The following is a 23,127-nucleotide window of genomic DNA, read 5'->3' as shown; positions in this document are numbered from 1 at the left end:
CTTTATAAATTATCCAGTCATGGGTATGTCTGTATTAGCAGTGTGAAAACAGACTAATACAGTAAATTGGTACCAGTAAAGTGAGGTGCTGCTGTAAAGATATCTGAAAATGTGCAAGTGACTTTGGAAATGGGAAACAGGAAAAGGTCGGAACAGTTTGGAGGGATCAGAAGATAGAGAAAGGTGGGAAAGTTTGGAACTTCCTAGAGACTTGTAGGGCTCAGAAGATAGGAAGATGTGATAAAGTTTGAAACTTCCTAGACACTTGTTGAATGCCTTTGACCAAAATGGTAATAGTGATATGGACAACAAGGTCCAGGCAGAGGTGGATTCGGTTGATGAGGAACTTGTTGGGAACTGGAATAAAGGTCACTCTTGCTATACAAAGAGACTGGCAGCATTTTTGCCGCTGCCCTGTGCAACTTTAAACTTGAGAGAGATTATTTAGGGTATCTGGTGGAAGAAATTTCAAAGCGGCAAACTGTTCCAGAGGAAGCAGAACATAAAAGTTTGGAAAATGTGCAGCTTAATGACACAATAGAAAAGTAAAACTCATTCTCTGAGGAGAAATTCAAGCCTGCTGCAGAAATTTGCATGACTAATGAGGGGCCCAATGTTAATCACCAAGACAATGGTGAAAATGTCTCCAGGGCATATCAGAGACCTTTGTGGCAGCCCCTCTTATCACAGGACTGAGGGCCTAGGAAGAAATAATGGTTTCATGGGCTGGGCTCAGGGGCCCCTGCTCTGTGGAGCTTCTGAACATGGTGCCCTGAATCCCAGCTGTTTCAGCTCCAGCCACAACTATAAGGGGCCAACATATAGCTTAGGCAGTTGCTTCAGAGGGTGCAAGCCCCATGTGGTGTTGGGCCTGCGGGAACACAGGAGTCAAGAATTGATGTTTGGGAACCTCCGCCTGGATTTTAAAAGATGTATGGAAATGCCTGGGTGTCTAAGTAGCAGTGAACTGCAGGAGCAGAGCCCTCATGGAGAACCTCTGCTCAGGCAGCATGGAAGGGAAATGTGGGGTTGGAGCCCCACACACAATCCCCACTGGAGCACTGCCTAGTGGAGCTGTGAGAAGAGGGTCACTATCCTCCAGACCCCAGAATGGTAGATCCACCAGCAGCTTGCAACGTGCACCTGTAAAAGCCACAAACACTCAATGGCAGCCCGGGAAAGCAGCTGGAAGGAGAGAAGTACCCTGCAAAGCCATAGGGGAGAGCTGACCAAGGCAGTGGGAGCCAACCTCTTGCACCAGCATGACTTGGATGTGAGACATGGATTTGAAGGGAGATCATTTTGGAACTTTAAGGATTAATAACTGCCCTATTGTGTTTTGGAGTTGCATGGGCCCTGTAGCTCTTTTGTTTTGGACAATTTCTCCCGTTTGGAATGGGTATATTTACCCAATGCCTGTGCCCCTATTGTATCTACAGACTAACTAACTGGCTTTTGATTAGGCAGACTCATAGATAGAAGGGACATACCTTGTCTCACATGAGACTTTAAACTGTGGACTTTTGAGTTAATGCTGAAATGAGGTAAGACTTTAAGGGACTGTTGGGAAGGCATGATTGGTTTTGAAATGTGAGAACATGATATTTGGGAGGAACCAGGTGTGAAATGATATGGTTTGGCTGTGTCCCCAACCACATCTCGAATTCTATCTCCCATAATTCCCACATGTCATGGGAGGGACCTGATGGGAGGTAATTGAATCATGGGGGTGTGTCGTTCCCATGTTCTTCTCATGACAGTGAATAAGGCTTATGAGAGCTAATGGTTTTATAAAGGAGAGTTCCCCTGAGCATGCTGTCTCTCTTGCCTGCCTCCATGTAATACATGACTTCACTCCTCCTTTGCCTTCTGCCATGGTTGTGAGGCCTCCCCAGCCACATGGAACTGTGAGTCCATTAAACCTCTTTTTCTTTATAAATTACCCATCTCAGGTATGTCTTTATTAGCAGCATGAGAGCAGACTAATACAGTCGTTTATGTGGCATTTGAACTTAGAAGTGGAATTCCTGAGTTTATCTTCTTCTTGCATCAATTTGTCCAGTTACATTTGGAGTATCCAGCCAACCTGTCCTGTGTGACTTCTAGAAATAATTATTTTACTCTTGTCTTTCCAATGTGCTTAACTTTGTTTCTCATTCATAAATTAGAATTTCAGCATAGACTTGAGAATACCCTATTTTAGCATTCTCTCCCTCTCTCTCCCTCCTCCCATGCCCATACTACCACCCCCAGTTGTCTTCTTTCTAGGACTTGACCTTGCAACTTCAAGTTGTAGCTACTCTGGTCTCCCTGAAATACAACCTCTGTCTTATATACTCAATAAGTACTGTATTTCGTTTCATTTCTCATTTCTTGTGCCTCAAAACTGCTTCCAGGCAATAAAGTGTTAAAATCATGGAGCTCACCCTTTTTGTTTTCCATCTTATCAGGGAAACTAGCCCCCAATATTTCAACATAGGTTCTTTCTATTTTCCCTAAGTGTCAGCCTGTCTGAGAAATAAAGAGCAATAGTACAAAGAGAGAAATTTTACAGCTGGGCCTCCAGGGGTGTCATCACATATTGGTAGGACCATAATGGCAACCCCGAGCCACAAAATCAGCAAGTTTTTATTAGGGATTTTAAAAGGGGAGGGGGTGTATGAACAGAGAGTAGATCACAAGGATCACATGCTTCAAAGGGCAATAAAGATCATAAGGCAAGGCAAATTAGAATTACCAATGAGGGTCTATGTCCCACTGTGCACTGTCTTGATAAACATCTTAACAGGAAACAGGGTTTGAGAGCAGCCAACTGGTCTGACTAGAATGTACCAGGCTGGAATTTCCCAATCCTAGTAAGCCTGAGGGTACTGCAGGAGACCAGGACATATTTCAGTCCTTATCTCAACCGCATGAGACAGAAACTCCCAGAGCATCTGTCTGTAGACCTACGCCCAGGAATGCATTCCTTCCCCAGGGTTATTCCTTGCTGGGAAAAGAACTCAGTGATATTTCTCCTACTCGCTTTCTGCAAGAAGAAAAATATGGCTGTATTCTGCCTGACCCTGCAGGCAGTCAGACCTTATGGTTATCTTCCCTTGTTCCTTAAAAGTCGCTATTATTCTGTTCTTTTTCAGGGTGCACTGATTTCATATTGTTCAAACACACATGTTTTACAATCAGATTTCATATTGTTCAAACACACATGTTCTACAATCAATTTGTGCAATAGTGGTCCTGAGGTGACATACATTCTCAGTTTATAAAGATTAACAGCATTAAGAGATTAAAGACAGGCAAAAGAAATTTTCAGAGTATTGATTGGGGAAGTGATGAATGTCCATGAAATCTTCAGAATTTATGTTCAGAGATTGCAGTAATGACAGACATAAGAAATGATAAAAATATTAATTTGGGTAACTGATAAATGTCCATGAAATCTTCACAATTTATGTTCTTCTGCCTCGGCTCCAGCCAGTCCCTCCGTTTGGGGTCCCTGACTTCCCACGACACCATCTATCAGGAATTGCAGGTCTACACTGTCTAAAAATTGTTGTTTCATATGTTTTATCTGTTTTACTGATTTATTGGGGGAGTAAATGCAATCACTATTCAATTCGGCTGGAACACACACACACATACTTCAAGTGTGTGCATGTGTCTACATAGATATTTAGGTAGGCACCCACAAACAAGCACATTTGTTACCAATATCAGTCCTTTATTTCACTCAGATATTTACCTTTATGGGGCTCTTCATTTCTTCCTTCAGATTTAAAATTTCAACATCTGAAGGAAGGAATCTTTTTCTCCAGCCTAAAAATTTTTATCATTTTTTGTGAGGGATTTATGATGACAAGTTATTTTAGCTTTGATCTGTCTAAAAAGGTTCTTAATTCACCTTAGTTCCTGAAGAATATTTTTGGTAGATATAAAATTCAAAATTGATATTATTTTATTTGAAGACAATAAAGGTTGAATTTTATTTGCTTCTAGCTTTTATTGTTTCTAATAAAATATTACCATTCATATAACTTGCAGCCATGTATAAGGTGCATTTTTTTCTCTAGATGCCATGAAGATCTATTTTTTATTATATTTATTGGATTATAGAATACTTAGATCTAGTTTTTTTTTTTTTTTTTTTTTTTTTTTTTTTTTTTTTTTTTTTTTAAAGTTGTCTTGCACTTACTAATCTGCACTTTGATGCCTTTCAACCTCCTTGGAAATCTCTGCAATTATCTATATTTTATATATCCCATTTTTTCTATTCCCCTGAGACTTTATGACTGTTAAATCACTTTATATTCTCTAAGAGACTGCTTATGCTTTGTCTTTGGACACTAATGTCTTTTGTGATTAAATTATATCATTGTCTATTGACCTGTAATTAGTCTTCTAACAGCCCCATCATTTTTTACTGTTGTATTATTATAGATCCTAAGTATTTTCCTTAAGATATTTTTGTTAGTTTACATAAATATCCTGGAATGCTCTATATTTTATTCATGTTGTTTATGCATTCAGCTAGACCCCTTAACAATTTCTCATAGGTATTTGAAAGTTTATGATTGACAATTCCAACATGTGGATTCTCTTTGTGTTTCATTCCATGACTGTTTCCTCTCAAAAATGTGTATCACATTTTCTTGCTATTCCATAGATTTTTATTTTGTGCTCTACATTTATATAAAAATTCAATGAAGACTGAAGTGAGTTATTTTTATAGCCAGAAGAGTTACAGTCCTGCTCCTGTCACTTCCTTGTTGGAAAACCTGGAATCCTTGGAGAGTTTCCCTCACTTTTTCTTTCCTGCTTCTGTTTGTATGGTGCAACCTCCAGGATTCTGTGGAGGGTGGTGGGTTAGCATTTTGAAGGGCGTACAGTTCTGCTTTTGTCAGAAAATCCTCTGACTCCAGTTAGCCAATCAACACATTGTAATTAAAAGTTTTTAAAAATTAGACTGATTTTCTTTACCCTAAGCTATTACAAATACCTTGCCCTGTCTCTGTTTCAACATGGATGAGAGTACTCCTGGATCTTTTCTCCTTTCATTCTCTGGAGTTTTGCTCATTTCGTTCATTTGTATTTTATTATATAATGAATGATGAGAAAAAATAATGACAATAACTAAAAATATGTGATTGATATATCTTACTTTCATTATTAGGAACAAGTGCAACATTTTTTACAGCTTTCTACTTCTGAAACAGAGATATTCATTTTAGCTTTTAATTTCAACAATAAATATTTTATTTCTGAAAGTTTTATTTTATTATATTTAAACTCTCCCTGGTCATTTTTGTAGTGTTTTGTCACTCGCTCTTTGTTTTACTTCATTGACTCTAATATGTTGAAAATTTGAGAGTCTAAATTGTGGATTATTCCTAGAGAGATAAACTTAGTTTTGCTTTGCTCTTCACTAAGGGCCAGAGACCAGAGGGCACTATTTTATTGCCTGTGAATATTTTAATCCTTGCTATATGTGTCTGTGTGTATATATATGTGTGTGTATGTATGTATATACATACACATATATAAATACATAAGCACATGATATATATGTAGCATATGTGTAGTATGTGTGTACTATATTGACACATGCACACACACATATAGTATACACATACTATACATATATACACACACACATACACAAACAAACACACGCACACACACATATGTTGCGGGAAGTCAGGGAGCCCAAACGGAGGGACCAGCTGAAGCCATGGCAGAAGAACATAATTGTGAAGATTTCATGGACATTTATTAGTTCCCCAAATTAATACTTTTATAATTTATTATGCCTGCATTTACTACAGTCTCTGAACACAAATTGTGAAGATTTCATGGACACTTATCATTTCCCCAATCAATGCCCTTGTGATTTCCTATGCCTGTCTTTACTTTAATGACTTAATCCCGTCACCTTCTTCAGAAGTTGAGGAGGATGAATGTCGCCTCAGGACCCTGTGATTTTGTCAACTGCACAAATTGTTTGTAGAGCATGTGTGTTTGAACAATATGAAATCTGGGCATCTTAAAAAAAGAACAGGATAACAGCGATGTTCAGGGAACAAGAGAGGTAACTTTGAACTGGCCGCCAGTGAGCCGGACGGAACAGAGCTATATTTCTCCTCTTTCAAAAGCGAATAGGAGAAATATTGCTGAATTCTTTTTCTCAGCAAGGAACATCCCTGAGAAAGAGAATGTGCCCTGAGGGTAGGCCTATGAATGACCCCCTTAGAAGCCTGCCATCTTTTATGGTCGAAGCCAAAGGGATGAAATAAGCCCTGGTCTCCTGTAGCGCTCCCAGGCTTATTAGGACAAGGAAATTCCCGCCTAATAAATTTTGTCAGACAGGTTGTCTGCTCTCAAACCCTGTTTCCTGATAAGATGTTAACAACAATGCGTGCCCAAAACTTCATTAGCAATTTTAATTTTGCCCTATCTGGTGGTTCTGTGACCTTGCCCTGCCTCCATTTGCTTTGTGATATTTTCTTACCTTGTGAAGTATGTGATCTCTGTGACCCACACCCTATTCGTGCACTCCCTCCCCTTTTGAAAATCGCTAATAAAAACTTGCTGGTTTTATGGCTCAGGTAACATCACGGATCCTGCCGACATGTGATGTCTCCCCCAGACACCCAGCTTTAAATTTCTCTTTCTTGTGCTCTTTCCCTTTATTTCTCAACCCAGCAGAGACACCTAGGAAATAGAAAAGAACCCACATTAAACATCAGGGGTGGGGTTCCCCCCGATATACATACATATATATAGTATGTCTACACACATATATATGCATATATCCAGGACAACCTAAATTTTCATTTATGCTGCATATGTCCTATTTAAAATACCTGTTCATTTGTTTATTTATTTGGCTTCATTTTAGTGTATCTTAGAAAACTTAGGGTTTCATTGTATCTTAGAAAATTTATCTAATCACCTGAAAATTCATATATTTAATTCAAACAAATTTTTTGACAATTTATTCAGAAGCTAGTTTCCTGGCATGCTATAGTAAAAGCCTAGAGAGCATTTTATTCATCCTTGATTCTATCGCAATTATCACTGAGTTTCTTGATATACAGAGTACATTCAAAAAGTGTTAATAAAATTGAAAAGCAGTGGTTACATAAATATTAAGTCCAGTAACATATCAATCAAAGGGGAAATACTACAAATTACTAAATCTATTATAATCTCCTGCACACACTTGTCACTAAGTTAGACAGATTTCTATAGAGCTTCATTTTAGATATATTTTGTTTGATGACATAGCAAGGAAGCAAATATCAAATAGTTTAGATAAGTAGGATGAAATTTGGTGTTAAAATTATAATTAATAGTAAAGATTCCTGGATCAATTAATGCATATCAAATTTGTGAGAGGGTTGTGCTTTCCCTGGAAATAGAGTAGCAATTTTATTTCTTAATAAATGTTCAAATATTGAGATCAAATTACCAGAAAAGAGAAAAGCCAGGAATGCCAGAGCAGCACTGTCAAAGAAGACAAAGAAAAAGAGAATTATTTATAGCCATCATACTTGAGGTGTCATTGACACCTACTTGAGATGTTCTCCCATTTATAAGTTCAAGTGTTCTCTTCAATGAATTCTCTACCTTCAACAAAATATTTTACTGTGGAAATGTCCCTGGCCCCATTTCAGACTTTTCACAAATCTTAGCTAAGTATGCAGAATTAGTAGACCTTTAAAATTATGAATAAGTTCATCCCCAATTTTGAACAGCTAAATTATAAATAATGGAAATTTAGACTGTTGGTCAGCATTCTTAAACTGTTTAACTGAGTTTTTTCTTATATTCCACATGGGATAAGATTTTAGCACTTTGGACTGGCGCAGTGGCTCATGCCTGTAATCCCAGCACTTAGGGAGGCTGAGGCGGGTGGATCATGAAGTCAGGAGATCGAGACCATCTTGGTTAACATGGTGAAACCCCGTCTCTACTAAAAATACAAAAAATTAGCTGGGCATAGTGGCGGGCACCTGTAGTCCCAGCTACTCAGGAGGCTGAGGCAGGAGAATGGCCTGAATCTGGGAGGCGGAGCTTGCAGTGAGCCGAGATCTCGCCACTGCACACACTAGCTTGGGTGACAGAGTGAGACTCTGTCTCAAAAAAAAAAAAAAAAAAAAAAAGATTTTAGCACTTTGAACACAAGTCTAGCTTCTTAAAATATATCAGTGTTCAAAACCTCAGGAACTAGAAATGTTTGCATTATATGCACAAATAATAGCAAATACAATTCTTTTTCCAAAAAACCTCTTCTTTACACTTAGCGTGAAACTAGCTATATTTCAAGAGGCTTGAAAGCATTCTTAAAACAGTACTCATCCCCGTACACATCCCACCTCGCCCATTAGGACTTTGAGAGAATGATTTGAGATGAAAATACAGGGCTTACCTTGCCTTTGTTATTTTCTTTCCTATCTGTGCCCTAATTTTGAAACACTATGGAAGCTTTAACTTCTTCCCCAAGGGCTATCTGAAATCTGCCACAGGGATTAGAATTTGAAAGCATGAGAAGGCAGGATTTGTAGGTGTGAATGAGAAACAAAATGCTTTTTTTTTTTTCTTTCAGAATTGAACAAGAGCTTATTATTCATCTGAGGTTTGTGTCTCTAATACACTGGTTCCCAAACTAATAGTGCAATCCTGTAGATCAAGCTTAATGCAGATATGGTAAAGAGTGTGGTCATTTCTAATAGGTGGTTAGCTCCCCCAGCCATTTAAATAGCAGACAGTAATAAGTACTCAGTGATTGAGATAGAAAATAGATGTCTCATCTAAAAAAGTCAGGCAGTTCATTAATGTATGCCCTTTTAAACCCATAAATGTTTTGTAATACCTATATTTTACAGAAGTTTTAAAAATCTGGTCTAAAATGCCACCGGCACATTATCAGAAACATTTAGAGCTGTTAGAGGCTTCCAACAGATTGTATTATTTATTATACACAGGCTCTAGAGGCTAAGAGTAGCTGAAAGGATGGCAGTGCCAACAGCTGAAAATGAAGAATCCCTAAATAAAGGGCTGGTTACCATTCAGACTGATGTTCAAAGAACTGAAAATATAGTGGAACTCCTATTCAAACAAAATTGAGTTCTGTAATTTTTGTGTAACTAAAAGTAGAAATGTTTGTATGCTATTTTATCAAAGGCTATAATTAAAAATAGATCGCTTTCTCCCTTCATGTTTGAAAGAACTTTGATGAACAAATAAGAATCAATAGATATGAAAGCAAATTTTAGATTACAGAGTAATCTACAAAATGTATGTTTGTCTTATCATTATTAATATGATCATGTGAAATAAACACTATTCATATTTAGTATATAGGTGAATTCTATAAATTCTTAGGAAGTTTCTGAAAGTATTCATTTCTTTTCAAAAATGGAAAATTGTGCTTCTAGTCAAGTCCTTACATCATTCTTAGGCATGAAGCACTATATTAGGCTTGACATTATGACATAAAGGTATTACAGTAGGTAGCTAGTTAGACATGAGCAGGGCAGGAGAGGGCCTCCCCACATCCACAAGGAATGTCAGATGACCATCAGGTGATGCTCAGGCAGTTGTTACATTGTCTCTCTAAAATAATAATGGGTCACAGCCAACAACAGGGAAAGGCAGTCTCCCAATAGATAAAAGGCAGTCTCCCAAAAGATAAAAACATCTGAAGCTGGTGATCAGTAACCTCCCAATAACATCTCAGAAGTTGGGTGAGTGGACTCAAGCACGCTAACTAAGAGGTAAAATGGCGATCACCTTTCTCTAGGAACACTGGACTAGTAAGGGAAAAATGCCTCAAATGAGCATGCCTACAACTCCTGTAAACACCCTGCACGTGTGGCCCCTCTCAAATACTAGCAGGCGTCTGTGCATACCAACCTCCCCACCCCAGGGGAAAAATCAGGGGAGAAGGAACACAAGACCCCAGAAGTATGCCTGTATAAAACCCCAAGTCGAAAGGTCAAACTGCACACTTAATCTGTCAAGTAGTCTTTCTGGCCCTCTTCCAAGTGTACTTCCTCTCATTCCTGCTCTAAAACTTTTTAATAAACTTTCACTCCTGCTCTACATTGGTCTCCATTTCTGCCTTATTCCCCTCATTTGAATTCTTTCTTCTGAGGAGACAAAAACTGAGCTTGCTGCAGACCCATATGGATTTGCCATCAGTAACAAAGGTTTGTTGAGGCAATAAAGAAAATATGGTTCCCGACTTTCAATTAGCTCTAGATTCTTTGTCCAGGCACCATAGGAGTCATAGGAGGATGGCCCCAGCAAACTTGTTCTTTGTTAACAAGTGTTTTTCAGTATCACTTTAACCACAACATTGTCAGGATTTATCATTTGGGTTGTAGATAAGACCACATGCCTCAATCCTTCACATTTCCAGATTAACGAAAAGTCCCATCTATCTCAACTAAGTTTCAAAATGCTCATTGTCTTAAATATATTTGTACACTTGTGTGTGTGTTGGGTGGTGGAAGTCTGGGGAGAAAAAAATGGGTACACCAGCTGAGCAACAATACAATGAAGAGAATTGGGGGAGGTAGAAGAAGCCCTGCTTATTCCAGAAAATGTGTGAGAGTAGACGAATGCTGTGTGAGCCTGGGAAATGCCACAGCTGTGGCCGTCTGAGGAAACCAGTGTGGCGGCTAGTGTAGAGCAAGTCTGGAAGGACAACTTTCTCCTTGCTAACACTCAGCTTACAAAGGATTCATTGAGGAAGAGCCATCATATCACCTAGAATAATATAAGGATAAGGGAGTTCTATGGCCATAAGGACCTGATAATGGCTATGTTATTTTATTTTATTTATTTTTGACAGAGAAATAATAATCGTATGCATATATTTACTGGGTACCATGTGGTGTTTCCAAGCATGTAAATATTTATTAGTTCTTTGTGGTGAAAGAATTTAAAATCCTCTCTTTTAGCTATTATGAAATACACATTATTGATTAACTCCAATCACCATGCTGTGCAAAAGATGAATATAATTTACTCCTCCTAACTAAAACTTTGTGTCTTTTGACCAACATCTTCCCTTTCTTTCCCCATCTACCAAGTCCCCAGCCCAGCCTCTGATAACCACTATAATTCCCTCTGCAGCTCTACAATGACGAAGAACAGGGGATTTTCCACGACGATATTAAAGTTTAAGTTTTACAGTCCTTCACTAGTGCAAATGTCTGGGTTGTGTGATGTTTGTAGTAATTAAATGATAATTCCCTTTCTCATTCTCATGAAATATTTGCTGCTCTATCTAATTTTTGTATATTCCTTAAAGTATATCCGCAAACTGCAATAAAGTCATCGTTAAAGAAAGAAAAGTATCTAATGCAAGAAAGAATGTGCCCTTTATCCAAGGGATGCATCCTGTGCTCTGTCTCCTGTCTCAGACACCAAGCAGAATCCTGCCCTTGCCATCAGTTTTGTTCAAGGAATAGAAATTAATAGTTTGTTATATTCAGTAGTAAGAAGTTCAAGCCAAATTGGCCAAGGCAATGTTCAGATTCGCTCACACAATCACTGCTAGGGTGTTTGATTAAATTTCACCTATCTTTATAAATCCTTGACTATTGATTTTTTTAGCTTTCGGTCTTTTGCTGTGTCCTGGGGTTTCCTGCAAGACTCCCGCCAGTGATGAAAATGTACTTTTATTCAAAGTGCGGACTGCATGTCTGGAGGATCCATACCTCTGCCCCAGGGAAAGGGTTTCCCTGTAAAATTACACAAGTTTCTTCAATTATATGAATGTATCAGCACTCCAAGTATAGCCAAGGGAATAGATCTCAAAACTACTACCTAACTGTCTGTCAAAAGCACAGGATTTCCTAAAAGAACACGATCCCACTTCCTCAGATTAAGCCAGATCAGCAGAAAGACACAGGCCTGGACTATAAAGCGTTGGTCCCTGATGGAATTCCTTCTACAGAATGAGGCTGTGCTGTGTGATAAATATGCTAAGAAAAATTCTCAATAGTAGGACCATTGTTGAGAGGTGTTGTTCATTAGTTTAAAGTGGATATTCTTCTCAAAGGTAACTGTGAGAGAAATATTTCTAGTCTTATTATTGTCAATAATCATATTCCTTAGAAAAATATTAATTTTTACAATATAAATTAGTGAATAACATAAAAGCCATTTTACCCTCTTTATGACAGCCACTTAGAGTCAAATGCGAGGCTCACCCTTGCAGAGATTATACTTGGTATTTCATAGCATGGTTTTTGTGTATTGATCTCACTCCTATTTTCATTTGTTTTCCTGTTGCCACCTCTTTCTTACCTACTTAAAATGTCTTATTTTTTGTAAGCTACAATAAATGAATTTTTAGAAAAGAAAAAGAAACAAATCCACTTATATTCTAATATGAAAAAAGTAAAAGTGTAATAGCAATATCCCATAAACTCTTAAGAAAGATAACACAGAACAATGATCCATACAGGATATAACCAGATATAGAGGAAGTGAAATTTGTGCCTTGTATTTATGCAGCACCTTGCATGTGGTAACTCTTTGCCCCTAATAAAGGATATAAGAAAGGTGTAACCTAGGTGAGGCAATATAAACATATTAAAACTACCACCAAACATCAGAACATAATCAAAAGTTTCTATTAAGCTAACATAAGTTTCTCTGGAAAGAAAAGGCTTGTTTATAATATTTATAAACATGTACTATGTACCATTTATTTTGGAAGTCGTATGGAGACAACAATAACAAAATAAACACGATTTATGCCTTCATGGAGTTTGAAGAACAGAGAGAGGGAAAAGAAGAGAGAGGGAAAGAGAGAACAAGAGAGAATGTTCATATAATCATACAAATTCATTATTATACAATACATATGCTTGGAGTAGCTTCTAATGCCAACTACTGTGTAGATCCTGGGATATAGCCATGAACGAGATAGACAATATCCTGTTCTCATGGTACTTTCATTTCAGTGGGATACGTGGGAAATAGATACATTTGATGGTAAATAAATAAGTACAATTTAAAAATTTCATCAAAATTAGAGGATAGAGAATAACAGGAAAAGATATTTTGGTTATAGTAGTAGAGAATAATGTATATTTTCTCTACTACGTTAGAAACATCTTCATCTTAGTCCATTTATTAACTTCCTTTAGTACATTGTGTCATTAATAAAAGAGTCCCAGTGCTGAAGTGGAAGGGAAGTGGAAAATGGACTAGACTTTTTATGATATTTATTTAAATTTTTTAAAAAGTATAATCTGATTTTCAATTCCACAAACGTGGAATTTACAGATGTCTAGGTATAGATATTTATAAATACTGCAAGGATCTCTGCCAAAATGCTCACAGGAATCATTTTTTACACCACTTTGAATCTGATATAGTTCTAAATGAAAAGTCAAGCACACAGAAGATACTCAACAAAATTTTTTGAATAAATAAGGAGCTAAGAATTAACATTTCCACAGCATTGCGATTTATAAATTATTTTAAATGGACGTACTGTTTTCAGACTTGGATAATTCATAATCCTTGCTTTAGGACACTATATTATCATCATTGATCCAAGAATAGTCTTCATTCAGTTACGTTCATTTCATAATATGCCCAGCAATCTATAGTTTACAAAATTTCACGGCATATTTCTTAATAACTCTGTGAGATACAGGTATTATTTCTATTAACTGGTGTGATAAAAGGCTTCAGTACACTAAGTAACTGAATGAAGCTGCCAGTGAGGAAATAACATATCACGGTCTGCTTAGTGCCATACTGTAGAATGTTTTTCATAGTTCATTCCTAGGTTTCAGTGAGATCTCGGTAGGTGGTTGATATGTATTAAATATCACATTCAATGAGATTTCCATCCGTGTTTAGAAAGATTGCCAGCATGGATTATAAAATCAGATAGTTAAAAGAGTGACAGATTGAAGAAGATAAATATGAGCCAGGTCCAAAGGTATATTGGGTGGAGGGGAGAATATAAAGAGTTGGAAGGAGATAAGAGTATTAGAGTTGGGGTAAGTGCAAGATGTGAACTCCTGATACAGACAGCAGGGAAATGGGTGTGGAGTCTCATCAGAAATAGCACCTGAAAGCCCAGAGCAGGTAGATCTTCCAGTCCAGTAAGCAGATGTGACTTTCTGAGGCTAAGTCAGGATTTAGTTAATGTAAAGAGATGGAAGGCAGAGGAAAACAAACAAGAAGCACCAACAAGGCTAACGTCTGTGGATTTTCTCCAGGATTTCTGAGTTTGGCAAACATCTAAACTGCTGAGGAATCCCAAGATGCTCTAAAGGAAAGTTGGCTGTAAGTGGATGCTACTAAACTGAATGATTTCTTTAAAAACCAAATTAATAAATTCAAGTAGAAATTACTAGAAAAAAGTATCTTCTAATGAATCTTCAACCCATGAGTATAGGTGTCCAGCAGAAGAGTATGCAAAATGGAAACTGACCTGCTCTTTGGTTTTACAATATGTAAAAACTATGGTTGGCTAGATATCTAAAATAAAGTATGTGTTAAATGAATTAAACATTTCTTTTCTGACTATCCATATTGATTTCTTTTCATGAAAACTGTTTTTGAGTAGGAATAGTAATGCTGGACTTTTTCCTATATCTCAACTTCATTGCACTCCTAAACTTTCCTATGTGGTACATAAACACTGGAGTCAGAGCAAACTTTCTTTTCTCAAATCTTTTATTTCCTTTGCATGTAACATCTACAAGGAGAGAAAGAAATGGAAATTTCCATTTATTGGGCAGTATCTGAAGTCAAGTGGTATAGATATCATCCCATTTATATATTAAACTATCCAAATTCTAGTTTTCTCTTTCATAAATATAGACAATCAACTGTATTTAATTCATAATGTAATTGTGTGGATCCTATGAGACATATGGATAGTGATTGTAAAGTGATTGTATCAGTGTTAGGCCCATAACCATATGACTGTTTAATGAAATATCATTTAATATAATGCATTATAGCACAGAGGATGGAAACAGGTGGCCCAGGTTCTAATCCTTGTTCAATGATTTTGGGCATATTACTAAGTCTCTATGACTCAGTCATAAAGTGGATACAAAATTGGAGCTTACTTCATAACATTATTATGACAACTAAATGAGAGATATGTAAATCACTAATACAAATGCTTGATACTAATTAAGTGACAAATAAGTGGCAACTCTTATTAGCATATTGTGAAAGAATAGAATGATAATTTTACACATATGCAGGGATTCTTAATTTTTGTGTGGTTGTAGATGCTAAGTAAATGAACTTTAGGGATTCTTCCACAGGAAGAATAACAACAATAAAAATTATATTTAAAAGCACATTCACACAACTTTTTAAATATAATTTAAGCATTCATGAATCCTTTGATGACCATCTGTGGATTGGCAGGTTACAATAATATTTTGAATATATTTAATTATTGAATAATATTTTTTATAAACTATAAATTATAATATAAAAACTACAAATATATGTTTTATTTATATTGTATGTTGTGGAACACTTCAACAAATATTTCACTTGCTTTCTAAAACATTTTTGAGAAAAATTTAAAAATATAAAATAACCTGGGAGGTTTATAATTGATGTCATCTATTTACAGAAAATAAAATCTCTCAAAAGTTATCAGTTGCTAAATTTCTGAAATGTAGTTTTACTGAAGAAAACAGCATGGCACCATATGACAAAAATAATACACTATTCTACTACTCAAAATGTCCAATACTTCTCAAAGTAAGCAACATGAATATGGGAATTTTGCCAGCATTGAATTACTTATAATGGTTCACAAGTCTCTAGAAGAGTCCCTCAATATTTAAGTAGTAGAATTTTAATATAAATATTACATCGAATAATATTTTTTCTAAAGAGATAAAATTTAAATTTGAAGTGTTATTATCATATAAACAAGTAACCGCTTATTCCATTATTTAAAATCTCAAGATATGATTTGGTTATACTTCAAAATACATATTAAATTTGCTCAGCGAATTGAACTGTGTTTTTTAACATGCTGTGAGTTCTGGATTTTGAACATGATGTGAGTTCTACGGTACAATTTACAATTAGTTTTTAATGCTGACAATTCCTTATATAACTTACACAGCAAGTAGAAAACCTAGTGTTCCTGTAATAGGTGAGAAACCAAAATGTTTTCTAATAATAAGAGAAAACCATCATAGTACCTGGGGGTGAGAATGATCTATGAACTGGAGGGGAATTCTGACTGTGGATTTGTTGAAAGTCACATCTTTGACATGCTAGGGCTCTGTTTAATTTTCTAATTGTAGAAAATGTCAAGATGGGACAGTTGAAATGGTCCTAGAATCATGAAGCAAGTAATGCTTGTTTCCTTGAGTTATCCATTTCTATCTTCTACTTTTCTCACCTTCCCTGTGAAAGCCCTTTTATATCACAGATGCAATTCCATCCTCTGCCCATAGTACAACTGTTCCCAATCTTGCCTTGGCCAGGTACACCCATCATCCCCAAATCCTTCTTTACTTGGCAAAATACCTTGCTCCAAAACTAATTTAAACAAATTCTTATCAAAAGTACTAATAGATGATAACTTTATTAATTACTCAGAAGCTTATAAAAAGGCAAATAATCGTGTTTATATAATAATGTATGGGAAGATAATACTAAACTAACTAAACTACACCAACCGGTTGTTACTGCAAATGAGTTATTGTATTTATGACACTTAGAACAGTGCCTCATATGTAGAAGATGCTCTGTATGTTTAACCAGTATTATTATTATTATCACATATAATAGAAGCTGTGGAAAACAATGGAGGCTAGAGTTTAAAAGAAATAGTATGGGCTTATCACTCACTCCAGTTAGAATATAACTTAATTTCATTATTAGTTTGCTGATAATTGCTCATATTATGCCATTTATTCATCTTAATTATATTCATATATCACCAAGGATATAAATGATCTAAAGGAACGAAAACATAATCAAGTATGAATAGTCTAATATACCTCTCATTAGGAAAGGAGTAATGAAGACTTAAAAATTGATTTGAAAATAATTGACATATTAACAATCAGTGCTGTCTGAAAACGAAGTGGGCTATTAGTAGTTTACCTTTCCTGTAAAGATGGGCAAGTAGAAGTTTAGACAACTGATTAATAGGTGATATTTTATAGAGATATATACAACATTAGAACACTTCTACAGTAGTTCTAAACTTTTCCTCTGGTATTTATATCTGAAAATATATATCACCAATCAGATCGATAAATACTTATTAAGGGGCTCCTATGTGTCAGGCACTGGGCAACACAATAGTGGTGAAATGATGAATTATATAGCTTGGTCTCCTGTCTTATGTGGCACAAGTTATAAATGAATAATAAATTTGTTATGCAGTTGTGAAAATGTATTAAATCATTACAAGAGTATGATGCACTAAATTAGGTTTCAAGTGTGGCACTCCAGGGAAGGTAATAATCTGGAAGGCACTGGCTTTTAGAAAGAGATAAAATATGGAATTTGGGACAGTCTTCAAACACAGGAAATTGTGAAGTTGTGGAATTTAATTTAAAAAAAAATAGGTTTACTAAGAAGTGAGGGTAGAAAGAGGCACTCTCGCAAACCTGAAACTGAGAAAATTGAGGAGAGTGTGCTGAAAAGAGCTGAAGAGGGGCAGGTAGTGTGATCTGATCACAGAAAATCATGGCCATGGTACCAACTACAGATTTTTTCCTAGGACTAAGCCATTGCAGAACACCATAAGAGAACGAAGTAATAAAATGTGCACATATAAAATATTTCTTACACATGAATATTTTATAGTTTAAAGAGTATATATTATTCATTATTGCCATTAATGTATAGAAAACATTTATGATTTATATCAACCCATAGAAAGTCTAAGTAAAAGTTAAATAACTTACCAAAAGGATTCAAACTATTCTGATTGGAGAATGTGCCTTAGTTTTAGGATAGGTTTCCAAGCTAATAAAGTATTGAAATATTTCTATCCACAACTCAGATGCACAGAAATCTGAAAGAGTATTCATACACATTAGGAGGCAACAGATATTTCAAGGGATTTGGAGAGGCTGAAAGGGAGTGAAGTCAATAAAAAAGATGCATTATTTTGATGGGGAAAAATAAGTACAAAAATGAAAATGGTAATGGTGATGCCTCACATAAATTTCAGAAATATTTTTCGGATTCATCAAAATATGACTACACCCATTCTCTCTTTTTCTCTTTCTCTCTCCCCTCCCCTCATGTGTGTGCCCGCACACAAACACACACACACACACACACACACACACACACACGATATTGTTTTGATACATTTATTCCAGGAAATAAAACTGAAAGCCTGGAAGAATTACTCTTAAGATGCCTTCTTGCATAATACTGTGAAGGGAACCCACCTATATGATGTACATTACTGAATTTCCAAAACTGTGTTGAGAAAACATGACATTTTCATGTTATAAATTGTAGACATAAGCTAAGGTGTTTTATTTTTTTTTTGGCAGCTATTTGGGGGTACTTTTTAAATTTTTATTTTTTACTTTAAGTTCTGGCATACATGTGCTGGACATGCAGGTTTATTAGACAGGTTATACATGTGCTGTGGTGGTTTGCTACACCTATCAACCCATCATCTACGTTTTAAGCCCCACGTGCATTAGGGAACTTGTCCTAATGCTCTCCCTCCCCTTTCCCCCTACACGCCAACAGGCCCCAGTGTGTGATGTTCCCCCCTCTGTGTCCATGTGTTATCATTGCTCAACTCCCACTTATAAGTGAGAACATGTGGTGTTTGGTTTTCTTTTCCTGTGTTAGTTTGCTAAGAATGATGGTTTCCAGCTTCATCCATGTCAAAGTGAGTACAATGAGTACTCATGTCGAAGTGAGTATAATGAGCACAAAATGAGTACAAAGGACATGTACTCATTAGTTTTTATGGATGAATAGTATTCCATGGTGTATATGTGCCACAATTTCTTTATCCAGTATGTCACTGATGGGCATTTGGATTGGTTCCGAGTCTTTGCTATTGTAAATAGTGCAGCAGTAAACATACATGTGCATGTGTCTTTGGAGTAAAATGATTTATAATCCTTTGGGTATATACCCAGTAATGGGATGGCTGGGTCAAATGGTATTTGTCATTCTAGATCCTTGAGGAATCACCACACTGTCTCCCACAATGATTGAACTAATTTAGCCTCCCACCAACAGTGTAATAGTATTCCTATTTCTATGCATCCTCGCCAGCTTCTGTGGTTTCCAAACTTTTTAACAATCGCCATTCTAACTGGCATGAGATGATATCTCATAAGCTAAGTTTTAAGAAATCATTTTGTTTTATGTCTCTTTTTTAGAAGCTTTTTACTTTTGCTCCCAATTATATACAGATATAAAATGTGACCAGCTTTCAAAATTTGATGTTTGGTTTCCACCATGCTTCTGTATCAATAAAACTTCATAAATTCGAAAGAAAAATAATCTAGTTATAATTTCATATATTTTGCAATTTTAGTACCTTTTTTATCCAGGGATTTCAAGGGACATTTATAACATTAATTAAGCTTCAAATCACCAAGTATTCTTACTACACACATTTCACAGATGGTTAAGTCATTGCACTGAGATGTTAAAGGATTTTCACATAAAGTCTGTTATTGGGCAAAGTGGAATATAAAAATCCTGATGTGTGTTTGTAGTAACCCCTAGCCATCTCACATTCTGAAAAGTGGTCATAAAAGTAAAAAAGACTTTTTTTCATCTTTTTATGAAATAACTTAGAGTCTTTATTATGTAACATCTGAGGGAGACCTTAGGGAATAAGGTTATTATCATATCTAGTGATCATAAAGTAAATGCAATAAAATAACACATATTTATTTTTACTAATAAGTATTAAAACGGTTTTTACATGCTAAAAACTGAGAAATAGTACAGGAAAAAATGACGATATTTTATCAACCTCTTTGGTTCAAGTTGTTAGAGAATTATATTTGTTTTCTATGGCACTTTTAAAACTAGTAAAATGTAGTACAGTGTTTGGTTTGTTTAACACTCCCTAAAGACAGGTGCAATAGGAGCAATTTTATAGAATTTTGAAAAGCATAATATAGTGTGCACATGTAATATGTTATTTCTATTAATAACTACTTGAATATCTTTGAAATAGAATCTGAAAATAGCATGTTATTGTAAACTGGCTAGGTCAAAAGATGTTTAGAGAAAATGTTAAATATTCTAACATAAAATGGTTGAAGGATATAATGACCAAATCACCAAAGAATAATAAAATGGCCAATAAGCCTAAATCAAAGTTAAAGCAAATTTTTAAAAATGAGTAAGATTATTTTCATCTATTAAGTTGATGACATACATATATATGTATCATTTTGTACAGATAATATTTTATATTAAAAGACATTTTAATGATAGTGTTTTTTAATGTATGAATTTGTGAGACAAATTTCAAATATTCCTAGTGGGACTATAAATTGGTACAATGCTCTTGAGAGCAACTTTTTTTTTGAGATGGAATCTGTCACCCAGGCTGTAGTGCAGTGGTGCAATCTCAGCTCACTGCAACCTTTGCTCCCTGGGCTCAAGAGATTCTCCTGCCTCAGCCTCCCAAGTACCTGTGATTACAGGCACCTGCCACCACGCCTGTCTAATTTTTGTATTTTTTAGTAGAAATGGGATTTTTCCATGTTGGCCAAGCTGGTCTCAAACTCCTGGTCTCAAATGATCTGCCCACCTTGGCCTCCCAAAGTGCTGGGATTACAGGTGTGGGCCACTGCACCCAGCCAAGAGCAACTTTTGGATATATATTAGAAAACTAGAAATATGCCTAATCTTTGACCTACTATTTCCACGTCAAGAAATGTGTCCTGAATAATTATAAGTTTAAGTAAAGAAAAGTCTGAAAGAATATTTTGTGCAGCTCTATTGGCCACAATAAAAATCAGAACCTAATTAAATGTCCACAAATAATTTCTTTAGTAGTTATGGCACTTACACATGTTTCACTCTTATGTAAAACTATGTAGAAGAATATTTAATGAGATTATAGAATACTCACAATGTAATATTTTTAAAGTCTATTATGGAACAATATTTCGTACATACATGAAAAGAAAGAAAAATGTGTATACCAGAATATCAACAGTAGTTCTCTCTATGTGTGAGAATTAATCATGTTTTTTGAGTTTTTATTTTAATTTTCTACAATGTTCTTATGTTTTAAAATTTTTTAATTAGCTGTGTTTATTATTTATATTTTTCATTATTTTTCAACTTTGAATTATTTTCTCTTTCAAAATGTTTTTAATATTTTTTGAAATAATTACAGATTCACAGGAAGTCACAAATAAATGTGCAGGGAGGTACTACAAACCATTCAATCAGTCTCTCCTCAGTGTTAACATCACGTAGAATTACAGTACAATATCAACACCAAAAAACTGGCTGGCATTAGTTCAAGTCACAGAGGTTATTCAGATTTCACCAGCTACACATGTACTCATATTGGAGTGGGAGCAGTATCTGGGTATGTGTAGCTCTATGCAATTTCATCACAGACAGCTTTGTGTAACTAAAACCACTATTAAGATACGTAACTGTGCTGTCACAATCACCAAAATTCTACTTACAACCCCCTTGTAGCTGTTCAATCCCCTGCCCTCAGTACCTGGCAACTACTAATCAGCACCCATCTCTCTGCTTATTTCACAAATAGTCAATAAATAGGATTATACACACAGTGTCTATTCTTTTGAAATTTATATTTTTAATCACATAATTTTCAGAAGTCCATTCACAGTGTTGCATGTATCACTAGTTCATTTCACTTTATTGCTGAGTAATATTCAAATAGTGTGAATGTGCCACACAGTTTGTTTAACCATTAACCACTGGAAGATATGTAAATATTTTCCAATTTAGGGCTATTACAAATTCAGACCCTATGAAAATGTATGCAAATTTCTGCTTGAAAATAATGTTCACTTCTCTGGTATAAATATCTGAGAGTGCAATTGCTAGATTTTAAGTCAAATAATTTTCCCTAGTGATTATAGCATCTAACATTACCAACAGTAAAGTACGATGAATCAAGTTTCTCCACATTCTCACTTAGGAGTTGATGCTATCCCTATTTTTTAATTGTATCCATTGTAATAGGTATATAGTGCTATCTCATCGTGGTTTTAATTTGCATCCTTCTAATGGCTAATTATGTTGTACATATTTTCATTCACTTATTTGTCATCTGTGCCTCTTTTGTAAAATATATATTCATGTCCTTTTCCCATCTTGTAATTGGAATTATTGTTTAATGTTCAGCTTGTAGAGGTTTTTTACATTCTAGATACAAGTCCTTTGTTGAATATGTGGTTTGCAAATATTTTCTCTCCGTTTATAATTTTTCTTTATATCCTCTTAGGATGTTCACAAGCAATTTTTTAACATTCTATAAAGCCAATTTTATAAAATTTTCCTTTTATATTTTATGCTTTTTGTGTCTAGTCTAAGAACTCTTGCCTAGTCTTAGGTCCCAAAGATTTTCTTAATTTTTTTCTAAATATTTTATCATTTTACATCTTACATTAAATTCATAATCCTGTTTGAGTTAATATTTGCATATGATGTGAGGCTTAGGTCAAAATTTGTTTCCTTTATTCATAGATGTCCAATTCCTTTTGCACAATTTATTGAAATGGTGACAAATTTGTTGACATGATTACTCCTCTTCCAATGAATTGCCATGCCCTTTTCTCAAAAACTTGTTAGGCACATTTGTGGGGCTATTTCTAGGCTCTCTACTCTGTTCCATTTATTTACATTTATTACTTTTTAAAACATTATATAATATAAAACTTTGAAATACTTTGGAATGCAAGGGTTCTGCCTTTGCCAAGTATGTGTTTGAGTTGTAATTATATAGACCATTACAAGATAGTTGTAACAATAATTCATTTGTTCGCTTACTCAGTAATTTATTCAACATACTTTAAAAATAAAGAAGACAGGAGATTCCTCTACAATATGATGATATAAAGAGATTAAAAAAAAAAAACTCTTCCC

Source organism: Macaca nemestrina, chromosome 14 (assembly GCF_043159975.1).
Source record: "Macaca nemestrina isolate mMacNem1 chromosome 14, mMacNem.hap1, whole genome shotgun sequence".
In the NCBI taxonomy this organism is placed as follows: Eukaryota; Metazoa; Chordata; class Mammalia; order Primates; family Cercopithecidae; genus Macaca; species Macaca nemestrina.
This window is presented reverse-complemented; position numbering follows the sequence as displayed.